At 34.5% G+C, this 22,281-nt stretch overlaps 1 non-coding gene across 1 annotated transcript; it reads right to left on the reverse strand.

Annotated features, from left to right (window-relative positions):
• Positions 1 to 15,471: 15,471 nt before the first annotated feature.
• On the reverse strand, positions 15,472 to 15,578 carry LOC128294333 (small nucleolar RNA R71). Its single transcript, XR_008284645.1, has one exon. It is a non-coding gene; the product is annotated as a small nucleolar RNA R71 (small nucleolar RNA).
• Positions 15,579 to 22,281: the final 6,703 nt, after the last annotated feature.

The following is a 22,281-nucleotide window of genomic DNA, read 5'->3' on the forward strand; positions in this document are numbered from 1 at the left end:
TTAGATTAATTATGTAAACATGTTGCACATTCATCTATGTCTAAAGCCTATAGACATGCAATTCAATAATACCATTGAATGAAGTAGTAAATTAAAACTAATCTAGGCTTTAGCCATTAATAGAAATAAAGGTTTCATCAAGTAATCCCAACCCTAAGAGATTAACTCATGGGTTGATAAATAACATCCCGATTCAAAATAGCATTCAACATCATTTTCATCAATTCAGTTTAAGAAACAGCAAATAATGAAGTAAAGAAAGAACTTCAAGAAGATAGCTTTAGCTTATCCAGCCCACAGCTCTGGCGTTGCAGTGTCTACTACTGGCTAAGAGAGACTACCTTCTTCTTTTTTTCTTTCATCTTTGTCTTGTTCTTAATTGTTATCTTCTACTCTTGTTCAAGGATCTTTTATTCCAATTGTTTCCCAATTCTCTCCATTTTCATTTTTCTTTAGGTTTTATATCTCTTCCTTTAGAGTAGGTCCATCATCCCATGATCCCATCATTCCATGATCTTTTTCCCTCTATTTCAAGCTAATTTTGCTGATACACGTATAGCACGGCTGATAACAGTTAAATGCTGACTAGGTATCTTCTTGGCATTGCCACAGTATCCATGTTGGCAACCTCTCCAACCTTTTACCACGACAAACCTTCACTTCTTTACTCATTTTTCCTCATTCTGCACCTACACTCAATCAACAAACAAATCCTTCTCGCAAACAATTATAAGTAACATATAATAAAATTTAAGGATAGTCCAAGATCATTAATGTAATGCCCTAAAATATACTAATATAATATCCAAAAATACAACTAAATTCTCTTGAATATATATAATTAACCAAGTCTAAAGGCATGACATATAACCCTTTTCAAGAGTTATCAAAGACTTCCTAAATTACATCACAAATCCTATTAACTACTTTAACTTTAGCATTATCAAAACTTTATCATAGTAGTACAGAGCAATCAGCATTTATCCAGAACTTACCATAAGATCAAACAATCATTTTCTACCAGACAGACTTAACAGAGTACGCCACAAGGGCCAAACAAAATAGGCCACCAAAGCATCATACAAAATCACGTGTTTACTGTCCTGACAAGCTTTCACAGAAGGTGCCATGGGTTTCTCCCTCATGGACTTACATATAAATTCATGTATCGTGATCTGCCCATTCAATCTACACATTATTGAAGGCTACACCATGAACATTCATACAATCATATATTGTCATAGGTCTTAACCACATAGATGTGCTTGCTTTCATGTATCGTGATATGCCAATCCAGTCTTCATCTTTATGGAGGCTACTCCATGTATGTTTTCATCATAGGATGCCATGGGTCTCAACCCCATGGTTCTACACTTGTTTTCATCTAGTGATATACCAATTTGGTTGGCAATATAATTGCTCTAATAGAGGCATCATAGAGGGACATTGCTCAGCATTTGCTTATTTATATTTATACACAATATTTACTTATCATCGCAATAGGTGACAACCTCATGCAAAGCCCTGTACTTAAAGCTTTACTGTTTATCTCCTATATACAAAGTTACTCTTTAAGAACTTAACATGCAGAACTGTAATACTTACCTGGAGATGGAATGACCACTGATTAAACCAAGAACCTTAGCTTTCAGGTTAAGGATAAAAAGATGCCATTGAATTAAAGAAAAGAATCAAAGAGTAGGATATTCAAGAAAGAAGAACCTCTTTACAAAACCCTTCTCACACATATAAATATGTGTAACACCCTTAGCCCATCTTTATCGCCGAATTAAGTTACGTAGTTTTAAAGTATAATTCATAACATTTAACTTCAAACAGAAACTATTAATCAATTTAAAAAGTAACATTCAAATACACATTTAATTTATAACATAAGTGCACTTACGGGTTTTAAATCGAGCTCATAAAACCCTAAAAATAATTCAGGAATGTTCAATGACTAATTTGAAACAAAACATAAAAATTTAAAAAAATTGGAAAATTTTGGAAACAGGGGTCACACGATCGTGTGGCTAGGCCGTGTGACATATCCCAGCCTGTGTGGCACAAAGACATGGATGTGTGGCTAACCTTGTACAATTCGAAGTATGGGACACATGGTCGTGTCCTTGCTTAAGTGTCCGCTTGTGTGGTAATTTGAAATTAGGTCGCACGATCGTGTCGCAAGCCGTATGCCAGACCGTGTGTACTTTCGAAGTTAAGTCACACGGCCGTGTTACCAAGTCCTGTAACAGCCGTGTGACTCTTCGTGATCGTGTAATTCATCATGCACTTAAAGTCAATAAAACACTCAGCCATGTATGGCATATGACCATATGATAGCCCGTGTTTCAGGCCATATGAGCTAAATGACTTCATTTTCAAGCCAAAACAATCATTCTTACTTACACACCAAGCCATCCCATTTCCAACCAAAATGACTTATTTAAAAACACATTTAACACACCTAAAACATACCAAATTGAAGCAATTTATGTGTCAAACCAATTTTTCCTCATTGACACTACAATTTATAAGCAAAATTAATAAATAATTCTCCTGAAATTTCACATTCTCATACATGTTATACAATTAACAACAATGCCTCCAAAATATCAACAACCAAAATTACATGCCAAAGGCAAAACATACCTATCCATTATCAAAAGTTACCTACCAAATTGGCCATACCATATTTCAAACATCTCAAAAGATACCAAACCAAAACAATGCTTAATAACAAGTGTACCAAACATTACTATACCAAAAAAATATCATCATAAAACATAATTTACCAATTCATAACCATAAAAGCTTAATTACAATTCAACTAACATGTTAACCATAACAACATCAAACCCTATATACATGCCAAAAACCAAAATGACCAAAACAAAAGCTATCAAAAAGAGTCTGGATAGTGTGAGTGTTGAAGTTGATTCCTTTGACCTATTCCATAAAACATTAACTACAGAAAACAAAACAAAATAAGTAAACATATGAAGCTTAGAAAATCTATAGTTAAAATTCAATTTAACTTACCTTAACTTATAATTGATCACTAATTAAACATAAATCATTATAACCCTGAAAACTATTTCCAAAATCACATATCATTAGTACCAAAATATTCAATCATATAATTCATAATTTGCAATGGCTTAGATCAAAACAATTCGTACTTTCATATATATATATATACACAACAGCTCAATAACATAAATCTAGTTCAATGAATGATTTAACTAAAACATTTATTATCATGGCCTACTGAACTATAGCAAATTGACTCGGATACTCAGATTTTTCCCAAAAATACACCAAAGTATAGAAATGCTAACAGAGTCACCGAAGACCAAATAGAGGCACTGAAGTGCAATCCCGTACAAGTACGCATACTAATACTATTGGCATGCCAATCATATCCTGGCCATTTACTACGTTCAACTAGGCATCATATTTAAATTCATAATATTAGTAAATCAATCATTCAGAGGCACTTCTTATTGTTAGAGTATGCCCAAAGACCAATCATGAGATGATTGTAATAACATACTTGTTTTACCTTGTTTATTAATATAAGGCATTGTCATTATTATTTTAGTTTTCTTTTTGTGTATATAAATAAATTGTTTTATAATAATGTCCTAAGAATAATATGATCATTCTTAAAAGGTCTTTAGTCGAGTATTATTGTGGGCTTGGACAACAATAATGCATTAAGACTAACATGTAATTGATTGATGACAAAGTGTTGTCATTGACATAGGGATGTCAAAATCAATATATGAGTATATGTTAGAGAATGACATATTGGACTAACCCGCTATGAGTATGTTTCTTGGATTATTATATAATAATCACAACATTACTCATAGTGATAACTATGTATATGATCCTTGGACTTGAGATCATCATTGTCCCAACATAGTGAGTCGTATATTTTGATACTGTCAAATGTCTACTACAACAGGTTGTACTATAAAGGCTGATGTTGGGTATGCCACAATCTATGTAGTGGGATATGATTGATCAAGATAGGATTTGTCCCTCCTACATAATGGGAGCAATATCTTAGGTCACTTCATGAAGTGAGACTAGAAATGCATGGTCATGCTCAAATAACTTAATATAAGATATTACACGTATTTGTTTATTATAGTCTACTTTGGGTATCAAGAAACATGAGATTGGACTTTACAAGTGTGATTATTCTATGACTTGTGTCCAATTAAGATATAAAGGACAAAAGGATATAATACATGAAAATTTATCACAGAAAGTTTATGTTGAACCACGACTTCTTGTAACTTAGGTAGCGATGATGCATTGTTAGATGTCACTCATTACTTGTAACGTTAGAAGTATTCTAGTATTACTACCAATGTTACAAGAGCTTACAAGGTCACACCCTGTGGTTGAAACGAATAGAATCTAAACATAGTTGATATTAAATTTAATCGTCATGAGAATTATATTAATTATTAAATTAATTTAATTTGACAAGAAAATAATAAACACAATATATGTACAAATTCATTGTATAAGAATAGAGAACATAGTTAAAATAAATGTATGAATTAGATTCATATAAAATATTAATTATGATTTGTTTACCAAACTAATAAAATAAAGTATTATAATAATTAATTTCAGTCAAATATAAAATATATATGGACATTAATATCCTTTTGAAAGGATATTACACTTTGATATTTTCGTATATATTTTGGCACCAAAAAGGGGGGATTCCATTTTTTTAGGGGATATTAAATAAAAGGAATCATAAAAAAAAACCCTAAGGTGCAGAAGAGTGTCAACCAACATTAACCATAAAAAGAAAAAGAACCTAGGTCTAGCAGCCGAATTTCTTTTCGAAAAAACTATCTGAAATGTTTAGTGAGAGTTTTTATTCGTTCGTTCACAAAAGAGTGGACTACGTAAAGGCTGGGACGATTCTGTTGCAGCTTTGGATCGACAGCGTGTGAAGGGGATTAAAACAGCAGTGGTTCCTATCTATTTTTTAGAGTATGAAAGGTATATTTTTCAAGCCTTTTCTTCCCGATTCATTCTTCGTGCATGGATTCTTGGTTTGGATCGCCAGAATAATTTTTTCGCTGTGGCACGAGGCATCCCGTTGATTCAACACTTATTTCCTTACACATACTATAAATCTGTTACATTCATTTCTATATTGTGCAACCATGTAACAACCTGTTTTCAATGGTGTCAAAAATAATGGTTTCAAGACCACAATTCCAAAAAGTGAATTCTTACTTTAATATATATATTTAATGTCTACGGGATTTTATTAAGGTCATATTAAATTTTTTTTAAGAAATTTTAAAGTTTAAATGGTTAATTAGGTTAAAAAGACTAAATCATAAAAGGTGAAAAAGTTGAGTTCTATTAGTTAAAGGGGTCAAATGGCTATGAAATTTTAAATTAATGGGCTAAGATAGTAATTATACCATTTAAAGAGTTAGTGGATGTGTATGGACAATGTTTTATTGAAATTATTGATTAATGATAAAGGTAAAGTAGTAATTTAGTAATTAAAAAGAAAATTAAGTGAAGAAAAGATGAAACAAAGTTATCATATTTATTCTTTTGCCTATTTGGAACCCTAAAATAGCTATTAGAGAAGAGAAAGGTTCGACCAACCGTTGTACCCTTGCATGGTAGGTTTTCAAGCCCCGTTTTTAATGATTTTTATGTTTTTGACTTCGTTTTAGCATAATCTAGCTAGCCCGAGGGTTAATTTGTAAAACTGTTAAAGGTTGAAGGACTTTCCATGGTTTTTTTAATAGGTTTTCAAGTTATTTGATAGATTATTAATCTTGGTTGTAATATAAACATGTTTTGTTAAGTGATTTTTTTATGAAATTGCATTTAGGGATTTATTTGTGAAATTAGTAAAAGTTCATGGTAAAATTATAAAATAATGATTTAAGTGGGTTGGTATGAGTCCTTATGAAATTCGGCTAGCTTGTATAGGGGATTAAAATGGTTAAACTGTAAATCATGAGCTTAAGGACTAAATTCTGAAAAGTTAAAATCTTAGGGGTAATTTCTAAATTTTACATAAATATGGATTATGGATTAAATTGAATACTAGAAGTACTTAATTGAATAAAATTATTTATTTAGATCAAGATAAACCACAATCAAACTTAAATCGAGGAAAGGCTAAAACTTTGGATTAATTCAACTCTACTACTATGACCCTATTTATCGAGGTAAGTTCGTGTGAACTATAATCATATTAATGTTAGTTAAATTGATTAATTGCTATGTTGTGTTACTATGAATGAACTTGAAATTATAAATGTAGCAATGTTATAAATTGACTGATAACAAATCCCATTTGAACCTTAAGAATTCTTAGGATACGAATGACATGGCATTAGGGATTTCATGTTTTGGGTGCTAGTCTTTAATGTCCAACCGATTTCTAAGATCCTGCATTTGTTTTGGATTCTCCATAGCTCGTGTAAGCACGCCCATTTCACAACTCGTGTGAGCATAGATGTAAAGGAAAGGTTACGGTTATATGGAAAGGCACACTATATGTGTAAGTATTCCGAAATATTCAATGCAATTATAGATGGTTCAATGGGTATGAAAAGGAAATGAAACGATAAGTATGCAAATGGAATGAATTATGATCTTATGAAAATGTTGGTGAGCTAAATGATGTGCATTTGGAAATTTACTTATATTATGGTTAAGTTTATATGTATCATGAATGAGCTTACTAACTTGTGAGTTTGATGATGTTGTACAAGCTTATACTAAGCTTATGGCATTGGTAATGATTTTATGCTTAATCTAGGAATTGTGTTAATGAAATGGTAAGTTATGTTTAAGTTTATTCGAGCTTACTAAGCACTCGTTGCTTATGTAGTTACTTTCCTTTATTTTATAGATAATTAGAAGCTCAATTGGTTGGAAGCTCGTCGGAGAACTATCACACTATCCAACAATCATTTCAGTAGTTTTAAAGTATTTTGGTCGAGGTTAATAATGGCATGTATAGGTCTTTTGTAATGGTAGTTCATGGATGTGTAATAGATGTTTTAGAATGCATATGCTTTGAAGTTTATGTTTGGTTTAATAAACCTTAAAACCTTACCAAGTTATGTCATTTGGTCACTTGTAGGTGCTTGTATATAAGGTCCTTTTTGGTATGATTGGAATGGCTTGTAATTGGTCATATGTGATCTCCTTTGATAGGTAATTGAACTAGGTTTTCATGCTTGGAATATGGCAATATTTTCATGTTTAATTTAAAGATGTTTTGGTACAATTGTGATACTTTGAATGGCATATTGGTTAGATGAATTAGGATGTTTGAATTAGTATGTTACGTGTGTATATAATGTTTTAAATCCCTTGGATGTATGCCCAAATGGTATGAATGGTTAGGTATTATTTGAATTTGAAATGTCTTGATTTTAGGTCAATTTTTTGGGATCACACGGCCTGGGACACATGCTATCACACAGCCATGTGTCATTTAAGATTTCCTAGTGTTTCAAGTCAGTGAGTTATACGGCCTGGCACACGGCCGTGTGTGGCAACTCAGAGAGTTACACGGCCTGCGACACGACCATGTAACCCTACTTAGTAAGTTACACGGGTGAGGACAAGGCCATGTGTCCCTTTGTTCAATTGTTACACGACCTGGGCTATGTCACACAGCCTGGCCGCATGGTCGTGTGACCCCTGTTTTCACATTTTTGTAACTTTTTCTTAAAACTTTTATTTTGTTTCAAACTAGTCCCGAATTGCCTCTAAGCTATTTTTTTAGCACCTCAAAGGCTCGATTTAGGGACCAAATGCATAAGTTTGATATGTTTTGAATGAGATTGATTTATTTAATGTTATGATGTTTAAATGTTTTTTGATTAACCGGTACTACTCTGTAACCCTAATTGAACGACAGAGACGGGTTGGGGTGTTACAAACCACAATGTAATATCATGTTTTCTAGTGGTGTCGAAAATAGTGATTTTGAGACTACAATTCCTATACTTGAGGCCATGTTTTATGGCTTAATTAATATTTATGGAGTTACATTAGAGTCGTATTAAGTTTTGGTGAAGAAATTTCATTGTTTAGTTAGTTAATTTAATAAAAATGACTAAGTTGTCGAAGACACAAAACTTAGTAATTATAAAATTGTATTCACTTGATATTTTAATTACTAAACAGATGAGGACTTATGAAATAAATAGTCCATAAGGTTTAAAGATAGACAGTTATGGCACTTTTAATTGTTAAAATTGTAAGATTAGAACTAAGGGTAAAATGGTAATTATAAAATTTACCTAAGTAAAATAAAATACAAAAATTAGTTATCATCTTTACAAAGTGTTCCACCAAAAATTAAAGAAGAAGAAAAAACTCCATTTTTAGATCTTTAAGTTCGGCTAGCTCAAGTTTTTGCCTGTAAGCTTATTTTTAACTTATTTATTGTAACTTTTATATTTTTTAGATCATTACAACTAGGTCCAACTAAATCATAGCTTAGAATTTTGAAATGTACCATTGATGAAATCTTGATATTATGATGTTAAAAGATGAATTAGAGTTATTAGTTGTTGGTTATGGGTAAATTATAAAGTAGTTTTTGTTAATTTTTGAGTAAAGGATTAAATTGATTAAATGTTATAATTAATAGGGGATTTTTGTGAAATTAGTATAAATGAAGGATGAATATAGTAGGGCAAAAAATCAGCTAGCATGTTTTGTTACGAAGTTTTGTTAATTTTGGAATTTTGAAGGTAGGGACTAAATTGTGAATAATGTGAAAGTTTAGGGGAAATGTGTAGTGAATGAAAATTTAAGGGTCATATGTATTGAATTGATGTGAAATGTTTGTGTAATTAATAGATTGTATTTAATTATTATATAGATCAAAAACCGAATCAAAAAGACAATAACAGAGGAAAAGGGAAAACCACAGAGTAGTCCTTGCTTTTAATTGGAAATAATTGTAGGTACGTTCATAGTGCTTTAAATTGTACATGTGAACTTATAAATATTATGCTACTAGTTTCTAATTATTAGTATTCATGTGACTAATTTATTAGTTATCTATGTGACATCTATTATTGCAAATGAGTACGAACGAAAGCAAATATTTGATTGTTGCAATGCTTGAAATTGTATTTATTTGAAGATGATATATTGAGTATAGTGTGTTTATGGAATTAATGAAGTGCCTTTGAATAGTGAATATGTCTAAATGGAAATGAAATTACATGTAATGCCTTATTGAACATAGTAACCACTAGGATACGGTTGCCATGCCAATAGGGTTAGAATGCACGCTTGTACGGGATTTGCACTTTGGTGCCTCTGTCACACTTTGGTGTATCTGATTTGCACTACGGTGTCTCTATTTGCACTTTAGTGCCTCTATATTGCATCAATGATGCCTCTGGTGTGGTGTAGTTACCCGAGTATCCGAGTCGGGTTAGTTAGTTCATCGGCCTAAATGTTAATGGAAGGTACAATTAAGTTATGGATGTAAATGTTGATACTTATTCAAGATGTTAGATGTTATTTGTTTATATATGAGAACATTTATATTGATGAAATGTTGGTTATGAATGTGATAAGTTATTTGAGATGAAGATTATGATTATATGTTTTTATATGAAAACATGAACTAGTGTAATTTGTGAATTTTGTACTTGAATATCAGGATTTGTATATATTATTTCTTTGTATATATTTATCAATCAATGTAAGTTAGTTTGATATTTAAACTATGGGCTTTCTAAGCTTTTTAATCTTATTTGTTTCCTTCATGCTCTTTTGTAGTTGTCAAGTTGCGGACTGATCAGACGGATCGATAGGAAGCTCTATCCAGCATTTTGGTAGTTTTTATATTTCGTCCTGGGATGTGGCAAGTATATAGGATTTAGTTGTTAATATGTTAAATGTTATGTTATAATGTTATATCTAGTTGAATGGTTAGCTTTGAATGTATACTAAAATTGGTTTTTGGTAGGTGAATCTTTAAGGTTAATGTTGGTTATAATGCTTTGGTATGGCAAGTCTTTATGCATGTTTTATTATGGCTATTATTGTTGGTGAATAGAACTTGAATTGATGATTATTATTATGTGAATTTTAAATTAGGCTACTTAAATGAGTGAACTTGATTATAGTTCCTTTGAATGGCTTATTGGTTAGTTATTTGGGTGTTTAACTGGATAAAATTATTGTCTTTTGTGGTTAGGTAACTTTTTGAATTTGCTAGATGAGCTTTTTACCATATTGAGATAAGTATCGATACTTTGGTAATTGGTATCAATACTTGACCAAATGAACAGTATCCAAACAAAACAGAGTGTCAAAATGGTATCGATACATTTTCATAAAATATCGTTGAATTACTAAATGCCTATTTACAGTGTAATATATAGAACTTAGTAGTCTAATAATTGAAAATTTAAAATCATTCACTATCATGTCAAATTTAAAATAAACACAATAAACCTAAATACATGCTCCTAACCAATCACTTGTATTTCTACAAGCTTAACACACTTTGGAAAAGAAAAAAGAAAAGAAAAGAAAAAGCATAAAAATATAAAAATTAAACATCCTATGTTACCCCCACACTTTAGATAGCACATTGTCCCTAATGTGCAACCCTCAAAAATACAAGAAATAAAGTACTCAATTGATCGTAATGTTATTGTAGCCTTATGGTGGGTTTCTCTTTCTTTGTTCATTTAAATCTCGTAAATGTAATGCTTTTCCTCGTGTAGGGTTCCTGTATAGAAAATTGAATACAAACTACCTATATATATACTAATGTTAGTCTAATCCAAATATTAAAAAAAAAATCATCCCAAATTCATCGTTTTACTATCCCCAAAAAAATAATCTTTAATCATCAAAATGGGGCGGTTGCCCCCCTCTATCGGAGTTTCCCTTTTCCTAAGATGTGGCATCACATCCCAAGTTTGGTGGGTCCGAGATTTAGGCATATTCTAGTTAAATAATTTATTTGGTGAAGTGTAATTTGCCCATATGTTTCTTTTGGCATATAAGTGTGGACGTATAATAACCATTGTGTGAGTAAGTGAAGATTTTATTTTAGATTATTCTTCTATTTAAAGAGAAATATCTGGTTAAGTGAAAAGGTAATTATGGTATGAGTTAGCGCCAAAGGTATAGTATGTCTTGTTTGTCTAAAGTACTGTACTAGTTAGGTTGTAAGGTAACCTGGTTAGGAACCAACTAGATAGACTAGTTTGATATCTATAATGTAGGATTCTGATTTATGTTTCTCTTGGAAAATGTAGACAATGAAGATAAATTCTTAAATGTGTGACATTTGTTAAGTTCCACTATGAAGAAATATGTAATATGTGTATGTGTGTATGTGTGTGTGTGTGTGTGTGTGTGTATGTGTGTGTGTGAAAGGTTCTGAAAAGATGTTCTTCTTTCTTGAATACACTACTCTCTGGTTCTTTTCCTTTAATCCAAAGGTATCTTTTCCTTATTAAGCTAAAAGCTATGGTTCTTAGTTTAATCAATGGTCATTCCATCTTCGGGTAAGTATTACAGCTTTACATTTTGGGTGTTTTGAAAGAGTAAGTTTGTAAAAGATATATATATGAATAGTAAAGCTTTAAGTACAAGGTCTTGCATGGGGTTATTTTCAACTGAGATGACCAGTAAATTGAATGTATAAGAGTTGTTATGGTGAATATATGTTCTTTAAGCAATACTTGTTGCCAGTTTAAGAAGAATGTTTGAGTCTGGAGCTTTGACTACTGTAAGTGAGTATCAGGTGAGTCTTTATCCTAACTCTTATATGTGGATTGTTCAAGTACAAGTATATATATAAAGGATGATGATATCTATAATAATTAGTAAGTGTATGAGTAAAGTAAAGATGAGATACGTACTATACGCATTGATCTGTCGCAATTTGTTGTAACAAATTAAACTAGTTTTTGTACTTAAGGAGCTTGAATATAAGCAATTTTACTATGTTTTATTTAGTTTTTCAATTTTAGGTTTCAATTAATAAAAAGTGTGATTTGAGCCGTTTATATGACCTTAGGGGCCGAAGTAGGCCTAAGGGAAGGCTAATGTGCTTAGTGAATGTGCAGGACATTATTCGGAGGCAAGAGAACACTAGCATGGTCACCATGTTGCAACGCAGATGTCCAACGTCGCAACATAGTGAGCAGTAGACTTGTCCATGGGTCGAGCCACCCCACCCGAAAAGTAAGAGGGTTCGATAAAAATATAGGCCCAAAAAATAATGCTCTTTTAGAAAATGGGTCGGGCCTTGTGTAAGGCTTTTTTTGCTAGAGCCAATGGACTCCTCTAGTGAGCAGGATACAATAATAGCAAGATGCTTTCACTGTCGTGACATAACAAGAGGGTGTCGCAACACAGCCCTGTATCCAAACCTGAGTTAAGCAAAATGCCATCAATGTTGCGACATAGAGCAGAGGATGTCATGACACCAGCCCTATACATAAAGAATTTATGAGCTAAGGGTGTTTTGGTTTGCACAATGAAATTTAATGTAAAAACGTCAGCCAAACTAGGGCTAGGACGATGGTCAACCCTAATATTATAAATAAGCTTCCTTAAACACTTAAGAGGAATCTCTTCTGTAACTTAGAATTTTTCTTTCAATTTTGGTTTCAGTTTTTAGTTTCTTTTGTACTTAGGATTTATTTTCAAGTTTATTTTCATTAGTGTTCTTTGGAGAAACTGACTTCCGGATTCAACAAACTCTTTGTGGATTTCTACACTTCAATTATTCAATACAAATCGTGATTTCTTTAAACTTTTACTCTTGATCTATTTTTCATGTTTATTTTCTCCATCAAGTTTATATTATTTATAGGATCCACGAGGAACTAATCCTCTTATAGGGGATTAGCGAGTGGACATGGGAGTAATTAATTGTTAGGTAAGGTTTCTTATAGAATTAGCTGTTTGGGATAGGGAAAACCTAAACCCTAGCCTAACAACCCTAGGAAGTCAGCTAGGTGGGAATTAACACAAAATTGGTATTGCTTATCCATGAACCCCTTACCCTAAAATTGGACTATGAAGTCGAGACATAAGTAGTTCTTGTCAAGTCATTAGTTTAGTGAAAGATTGAGAGGTCATGCTAGGTTAATGACTAGTTGATTGAGTAGAACCCGAAGTAAGAATTAGTTATGACCACCGAAGCAAGTTAGTCTCCCATGCTTAGTATTGATTGAGTCAACATCTTAGTTCTCTGTCTTTTATCCTTTTATACAATTTTATTTATTTTCTTATAAAAATAAATTCTTTTCACTTTATGTTTTATTGTGTTGTAATTTATTTAAATTACTAATTAGATCTATTAACGTTTAGGAATTTAGTACTCGCCTCCTGATAAACAGTAATTTCTACATATTTTTACCCCATGTTTAACGCATTTTATGGGTGATTTTCCATTGGAATTGGTGAATTCGATGCTCCTAATGCTTTAATTCCATGTTTTACACTTAGGAGAGCATAGGGGAGCAAAAGGAACCAGAAACGGGCCAAACATGGAGAAAATGGGCCAACGTATGAAATCAACACGGCCTGGACCTCCTCACATGGGCAGACCACATGGCCGTGTCAATTTGGAAGGCTCGAGCACGGCCTGAAGTAATCGAACACGGGCGTGTGCCACAGGCGTGTCCCTGCTAAGCCCAAGTTCAGTCCAATTCGAAAAAGGCTAATTTTGAGGGCTTTTAGGCATTCAAAAGCCTTTAAATACACCCTAGAGAAGGAAGAAAAGGAGACGGAGAATAGGGGGTTAGGAATTACTCCAAGAAAGCCGATTTATCCATCTCAGAAGCTAGAGTTATCATCAAGGCTGAAGATCTCTCCTCAATTTCTCGTTCAGGAGTTTTGGGTTTTCTTTATGTTTTGTATTCTTTATTATTCTGAGATGTTTTCTTATTTAGTTATGAACTAAAATCCCTAAATACCTAAGGGGAATGAAACCAAAGATGAATCTTGTTATTATTTTCTAAATCGTATGATTAATATTTAACTTGTTCTTAATTATGTGTTCTTAATTCTTGTTTTGATATCCTAGGATACTGATTCAAGACAAGATCTTATTCAGAGGAGGAATAGACCCTGTCTAAGAGTACATTTGTTATAATTAAGTGGAGTTGATTGCACGCTTAGACATAAGGTGACAAGATTTTGCTGGATTAGGGTGAAACCTAATAAGGAGATCCATAGATCGAGTTAATGCAACCCTAGAGTGTTAATTAAAGAAAAGTCTCAGTTATTCAATCTAGGGATTAGACATTATTAGTCTTGAATAGGGATAATAACATAACTTCGGGATCTCTACGGAACAAGCTAAATGAATAAATCGTCCGATTCGGAGCCAGAATAACAAGTACAGTCTAGGTGGATTTTTCCTTAGGTATTGTCTTCATTCAATCGATTTTCCCAAAAGCAATTCTCCAATTCCATTCTCTATGCATTCTTAGTTTAGATAATTAGTTAGTTAAAACAAAAATCTCTTTATTCTTAGGCTAGATAATAAAAAGATAGTCATTACTAGTACTTTTAGTTCCTTTGGGTTCGACAATCCAGTTTGCTAAAGCTATACTATTGTTTGATAGGTACACTTGCCTACATCGCAATAATAGTTAGTTCAAGAACGAGTAATTATAAATATTTAAAACCTATCACAAAATCACGCGATCAAGTTTTTGGCGCCGTTGTCGGAGAACTAAGATATTAGGAACGCTCAATTTTTATTACTCTAGCCATTTATTTTTCTTGCAACTTAATTTAATTTTATTATTATTATTATTTATTAATCTACTTTTTCCCTCTCTTGGCAGGTTTTTATAGTTTATGACTAGAAGAAACTTGTCAGGACCATTACTTTTTGACGAAGAAATCGAACGTACAGTTCGAAGAAATCAAAGAGAAATAAGGTGAAGCTTAAGATACACAGAGAACGACCAAGAAGACGATACTCAACCCCCAGCCGAAGAGATGGCTGAAAACCAAGGCAATCAACTACCTCCTGCAATTGCGGTTAATCAAAATCCTGCTCCACGCACTATGTATGATTATGTTAGACCTTCTTTAACAGGAACTGAATCGAGCATAGTTAGACCTGTTGTAGCTGCAAATACTTTTGAATTAAAACCTAACACTATTCAAATGATACAACAATTTGTTCAGTTTGATGGTTTGCAGGATGAGGATCCCAACGCTCATTTAGCCAGCTTCTTAGAACTATGCGATACATTTAAAATTAATGGTGTTTCTGATGATGCCATTCGTCTTCGGTTATTCCCTTTTTCATTGAGGGACAAAGCTAAACAGTGGTTGAACTCATTACCACAAGGGTCAATTACTACTTGGGAACAAATGGCCGAAAAATTTTTACTAAAATATTTTCCGCCGGCTAAAATGGCTAAATTACGTAATGATATCTCTTCTTTTGTGTAGATGGATTTAGAAACACTCTACGATGCATGAGAGAGATACAAGGACCTTTTGAGAAGGTGCCCTCACCATGGGTTACCGCTTTGGCTCCAAGTACAAACATTCCACAATGGTCTAAATCCTTCGACTCAACAAATGGTTGACGCAGCTGCTGGTGGAACCATCAATAATAAAACATCTGAAGATGCCTATGAGTTTATTAAGGAGATGTTACTGAATAACTATCAGTGGCAAGTCATGAGAACAAAGCCAACAAAAATAGCCAGTGTTTATAACGTCGATTCGGTCACCATGCTCTCTAATCAGGTAGAACTCTTAAATAAAAAGATTGATGGTTTTCTTAGTTCTTCGTAGGTTCACCCAGTAATGCAGTGCGAAGCAAGTGGAGGTGGAACAAGCCATTCGGAATACCAACCTTATGGCCACAACATGGATAACGAGTAATTAAACTACATGGGTAATAATCCTCGACCTCAAAACAATCCATATAGTAACACTTACAATGCAGGTTGTAGGAACCACCTTAATTTCTCGTGGAGCAGTCAAGGAAATCAAAGACCACAACCACCTCTAGGCTACCAACAACCACCCTACCAACAGGAAAAGAAGTCGAACCTTGAAGAGATGCTCTCAAAGTTTATTCCGGTGTCAAAAACTTGTTTCCAGAACACCGAGACAACACTTAAAAATCAACAAGCATTGATCCAAGGGCTCGAAACTCAGATAGGCCAGCTTTCCAAACTAATTTCTGAAAGACCACAAGGTAGCTTGCCAAGTAATACTGAACCCAACCCAAGGGAACAGCTCAACGCAATAAATATTCAAGATGAAGAAGGATTTGTTGAGCCTGAACCAGAACCGAGGCAAGAAACTGTGATAAGCAAAGGTCAAGGTGAGGTAGATAAAAATAAAAAAAAATGGTGAATGTCGAATATAAACCTCGTGTGCCATACCCCAACACGACAAGGAAAGATCGTTCAGATGAACAATTTGGTAAATTCCTTAAACTCTTAAAAAAATTTCATATTAACTTACTATTTATTGAAGCCCTATCGCAGATGCCAAACGCAATGAAATTTTTAAAAGAGCTTTTAGCAAATAAGCGGAAGTTGGACGAGGCATCGTATGTGGAGCTAAACGCAGTGTGCTCATCTATTCTGAAAAATAAGCTACCAAACAAACTAAAAGATCTAGGGAGTTTTACAATTCCTTGCTTAATTAGTAGTTTACATGTTAATAATGCATTAGCTGATTTAGGGGCTAGTATCAACGTCATGCCTTATAAAATGTTTAAGCAACTAGGTCTCGGGAAACCCAAACAGACTAGGATGAGCATTCAACTAGCAGATAAAACTATAAGATTTCCTAGGGGTATTATTGAAGATGTGCTAGTCAAAATCGATAAATTTATATTTCCCGTTGACTTTATTGTTTTAGACATAGAAGAGGATAGCAACACTCCTTTAATTCTAGGAAGGCCTTTTCTAGCAACTGCTAAAACAATTATTAATGTTGGCACAGGTGAGCTCACGCTTCACATAGAAGACGAAACACTCATCCTTCAAGCTCGCAATTTTAACAACAAATCAGAAATTAAAGGTGATCGTCTAAACCATTCTATTAAAACTGACCACATGATACAACCCACTTTGCAGGAGATAAGACTGAAGGAAGTACATGAGCCACTCTCAAACAATGGTAAAGGATCTATTCATAAAGAACGAAGGCTGCAAATAGAGGAGCTAGATGAATGGCAAACACATAAACTGAGAACGCACGATAAAACGAAACTACGTCAATACAAGCTTGATACCTCTCCAAATCAACTTAAAGTTGGAGATAAAGTCTTATTAGATGTCGCAGATCCTCACATTGTCACTGCCACACCGAATGAAGAAATCTATCTTACGGTACTCAGCATTTTTCCATTCGGTACGGTGGAGGTGAGTCATCCTAAGTTCGGCACTTTTAAGGTAAACAACACTCGTTTAAAACCTTATTTTAAGATTGATAGTAGGAATGAGGAGTATAAACTCCTCGAACCACTATGATCATTCAACAGAGAGATAAGTCGAGCTTAAACTATAAATAAGTGCTTCTCGGGAGGCAACCCAAGCACTGACTGTATTAACTTCTTTTAAAATTTAGTCTTCAACCCCTAACTTACTAACGGAGCTCTTAAATACAAGTTTTCCACAGAGACACGGCCAAGCACACGGGCGTGTTTATGGCAGTGTGAAAACAGGGCAAGGATTTTCCTAAACATGGGCTACGATAAAACGCTACGGCCGTGCGACATGGCCGTGGTCGAGCCTGCCAAAACAACACGGGCGTGGGAGAAGCGAACGAAGCTAGAAACGGTCGTGCGACAAGGCCATGTGGTCTTACACGCCCGACGTACACGGGCGTCTACTACATGTCAAAGACGCCCAAATTCAAAATTCGCGAATCGCAAAGGCTGAAATTGGGGAACACGGGCGTTTTCCCTAGCTATGTGGCCCAAAAATCTATAAATACCCTACACTATTCACTTTCTTCCCCATTCAAAAACCCTAACCCTAGCCGCTGCAACTCCACACGGCCTCCCTGCCACGCCCGTGCACCGCCTACAACTCCATTCTCGACGCTCAATCTCTTCCCTTAGCGTTTGTTTACTCATTTTTCTTTTATTTCATTGATTTATAATGCTATTTATCATATTAATCTATATTTTTCATGTTATTTCCATATTGATAATCACATAAATTTCATTTATCAAACAAGTTATCATCTTTCTCATGTTTAAAATCTTACACTTTACATGATTCCTACACTTCATTTAATTACTTAGAAGTGAATATTCATGGCTAGGATAGTTGAAATAATCATGCATATTGTGTTGACATCTCTTTTCATTCATATAGTATTTTGCATTCCATTCCTTTCCATTTTTACTTATATTACCATGCTCATGCCAAAAAGAAATGGGTCATTGAACTTATTGTTTTAATTGAATTTAGTAATTGTGGCTGAAAATATTTATGCATTTTCCTTTTCGAATTTAGTCGCATTCCTTTTATATATTATAAATTGTCCACTCATCAAAAGATGAATTGATGTTTCCACTTGCAGGTACACAATGTCGTCTTCAAGAGGAAAGAAAACCGTCGTACCTGCTTCAAAGAAGAGAAAGGGGGCGTCCTCTTCCACAGGTCCAACCGCGGAAATTCGTCACCTTCTCCTACAGTTCCCCCGAGGGCCCCAGGAAGAACTTTTCCAGATACTTCGGGCCCGACCTTTAATTGCGGGCTGCTGCATCGACTGGGCCGCCGTAGAACAAGTTCAGTTGGCTAATGCGATTCGGGCCCTCTTAACCACCGACCCTTAGGAGCTGTTCTTTGGGATCATCGAACCAACATACCTCGAGCTCACTATGGAACTATGCTCAACGTTCCATCTCCAGACTGTAATGACGAACTACGATGATCCATGCACTGTGCAATTTCGCCTATGCGGGTTAGTCTACTAGCTAAGTGTCCCAGATTTTGGTGCTGCACTAGGCTTATATACGGAGGAGTTTAAGGAGGAAAATGAACTACATGCTCTCACTCGCCACATACACTTTTCTCCTTCGAAGTGCTGCCACACTTTGGCCCCTGGCGCGGCTTCCTACAATCCTAGCTGCTCCAAGGCATTAGTTCTCCCAACATCCTAAGGTACTTACACGTTATTTTAACTCACATGATTACAGGGAGGCGAGAGAGCACTGGCATCATCAACACCCACGACGCCTACTTCTTATGGTGCATGTCGCACGGGCACGTCATCAACCTTGCCTATTTCATCGCCCTCGTGATTTAGGACAAGACGGAGCGGCATAGGAAGGGGGTCATCTCCATCAGCCCCTACGTGATTCAGCTAGCGCGACATTTCGGGCTCCTCAACACCGCGGCCCAAGAATCATCCCTCACCCTCATCGGCCAGAAGTCTCCACAAGGCATCTCGAGCATGCTTAGCATGAGGATGATCGAGAGGCGCCGAGGAACCTACCCTCCCCAGTATCGCCTCGGCCAATCTACCGAGGAGGAAGCCTACAAGGACATTCCTGATGATGTCCCCTCACAGCACGAAGACCCACCGACTCAGCCACCACCACCCTCTCGTCCAGTTCATACGACGGCTTCATACGTTGACATCTCTGAGCGCCTCACTCGATTCGAGCAACAGTGTTTTCAACGATTTGACAACATTGATGCTACTCTACAGCAAATTTGTCAGCACCTCCACATCTCATTGCCAGTCCCACCTCGCGAACCACCCAACGATGAAGATGTTTAAAAACATTTATTTATAATTTTATGTTTTTATCCTAATTTTTATTAAAATTACTTTTTATTTTTGTTAGACTTTAGAATTTTATTTTTAATTATTAATTTCAGTTATTTCTTTATGAGTAATTATTCTTCCTAATATCCCCTAAAAAGTTCCTGATTTTATCACAGTTATATCTAGCTCTTAAGCTCATCATCACATAGGAACTAAAACTCCACCGGGAAAGGTTCTCCATGACTGCCATGTCTTGCTCGACCACGACCATAGCTACCACTAGATATAATATTCTTGTGGCGCAAGACTTATGGACTAATGAACCTCTACGACCGCCGGAGTATCCTCCTCCACTCTCGAACAGATTACTCTCCAAAACTCCAATTCGAGGAATTCATCATACAGGAAGTTTCAGTTCTATCCCTATCTTATTTTTATACTCTAATATCTATCTTTGTACATTGAGGGCAATGTACATCTTAAGTGTGGGGAGGGGGTGTTTATTTTATTATCAGAAAAATCCTTGAATAACTGCCTTGTTCCCTTGAAAAGCTCTCATATCATATTTAGGATAAATTTTAATTGATTTATGATTTTGATTGATATATCTTGAATTAAAACATAGGCAATTATGCATTGATTGTTTAAACTTTAAGACATTAGAGAATCAAGCATGATGAGTTGATTTTTAAGAATTTAAAATCTTAGGTTTTTTCCCTAAAGTTTAGGTATTACTTTGAATTGGAATTCACAAGTTTTAACATCAAAAAGCCATAATTTTTGTGAGATTTTTGAGCCTTTTGAGCATCTATTAATTCTTTCATGCTCACTTTTATTATTGCTTTGAGTGCTTCAGTATTGAACTGTTATTCTAGAACTTGCTTGATTATACATGTCGAGACCACACCATTTGATTTGATATGTCAAAATGATTAAGGCACTTAGGATTAACCCACTCATGCCATGAAAAGCCTACCTCCACGATTAACCCCTAGTAAACCCCCTTAAGCCTAACAAACCATTCTTTGTATTACCCTTAATATTAACCCTTAACCCATTATTGTTGAAATCCCCTAAATTAATCCCTATTTTTGTCGAGATTTGAGTTGAATGGATTGCTTAACTATGTTTTGTTCTTAATAGTTAGTCTATGTTATTTAACTTGTTCTTAAAAAAAATTAAAAAAAAACTATGTATATTTATCAGTAATTCCATATTCTAAGAAGAAGCTCTGTTGTATGCAAGTGAAGATTAACACTTTTTCTAGTTAGGAAATTTTTCAATTCAACCTCGATTCTAACCCTTTCTTTCAGCTTGTGACCACACCCCCTAACCAAGCCTCATTACAACCCTCTAAAGACCTTTTGATTGATGTATCATCTTAAATTATAGTGGTGGAGATTTGATTTTCATGCAAGCCTATGGTAATGACTTTTCATTATTGCCTATTGAGTGCTTCATTTATTGTCCTTAAACACCTCGAGTGATTTGAGTGAATATTTAGTGAAGATGTAAAACTCTGTGATATTCTGGATCAAAGGTAATTACTTAGATGAGGGGAGACACCTATGTTTGTATGAATAAAATGCTCAACTTGGAATGTTTGGAACTTTTATGATATTTTAGTTGAATTCTCAATTTATGATTACTTATGGATTAATGTGAGATATTATCGATAGAAATTATAAGTTGAGAAGAATTTATTTTGATTATGAGTTGAGAATTTTGCTTGAGGACAAGCAAATACTTAAGTGTAGGGGTATTTGATAAACCGTAATTTATACATATTTTTACCCCATGTTTAACACATTTTATGGGTGATTTTCCATTGGAATTGGTGAATTCGATGCTCCTAATGCTTTAATTCCATGTTTTACACTTAAGAGAGCATAGAAAAGTGAAAAAAATGAGGGCCAAAAACGGAGAAAATGGGCCAAAGTACGAAATCAACACGGCCTGGACCTCCTCACATGGGCAGACCACACGGCCGTGTCAATTTGGCAGGCTCGAGCACAGCCTAAAGTAATCGAACACAGGCGTGTGCCACGGGCGTGTCTCTACCGAGCCCAAGTTGAGTCCAATTCAGAAAAGGCTAATTTTGAGGGCTTTTAGGCATTCCAAAGCCTATAAATACACCCTAGAGAAGGAAGAAAAGGAGACGGAGAATAAGGGGTAAGGAATTACTCCAAGAAAGCCGATTGATCCATCTTAGAAGCTGGATTCATCATCAAGACTGAAGATCTCTCCTCAATTTCCCTTTCAGGAGTTTTGGGTTTTTTTTATGTTTTGTATTCTTTATTATTCTGAGATGTTTTCTTATTTAGTTATGAACTAAAATCCCTAAATACCTAAGGGGAATGAAACCTAAGATGAATCTTGTTATTATTTTCTGAATCATATGATAAATATTTAACTTGTTCTTAATTATGTGTTCTTAATTCTTGGTTTGATATCCCAAGATACTGATTCAAGACA

Source organism: Gossypium arboreum, chromosome 6 (genome assembly GCF_025698485.1).
Source record: "Gossypium arboreum isolate Shixiya-1 chromosome 6, ASM2569848v2, whole genome shotgun sequence".
Classification (NCBI taxonomy): domain Eukaryota; kingdom Viridiplantae; phylum Streptophyta; class Magnoliopsida; order Malvales; family Malvaceae; genus Gossypium; species Gossypium arboreum.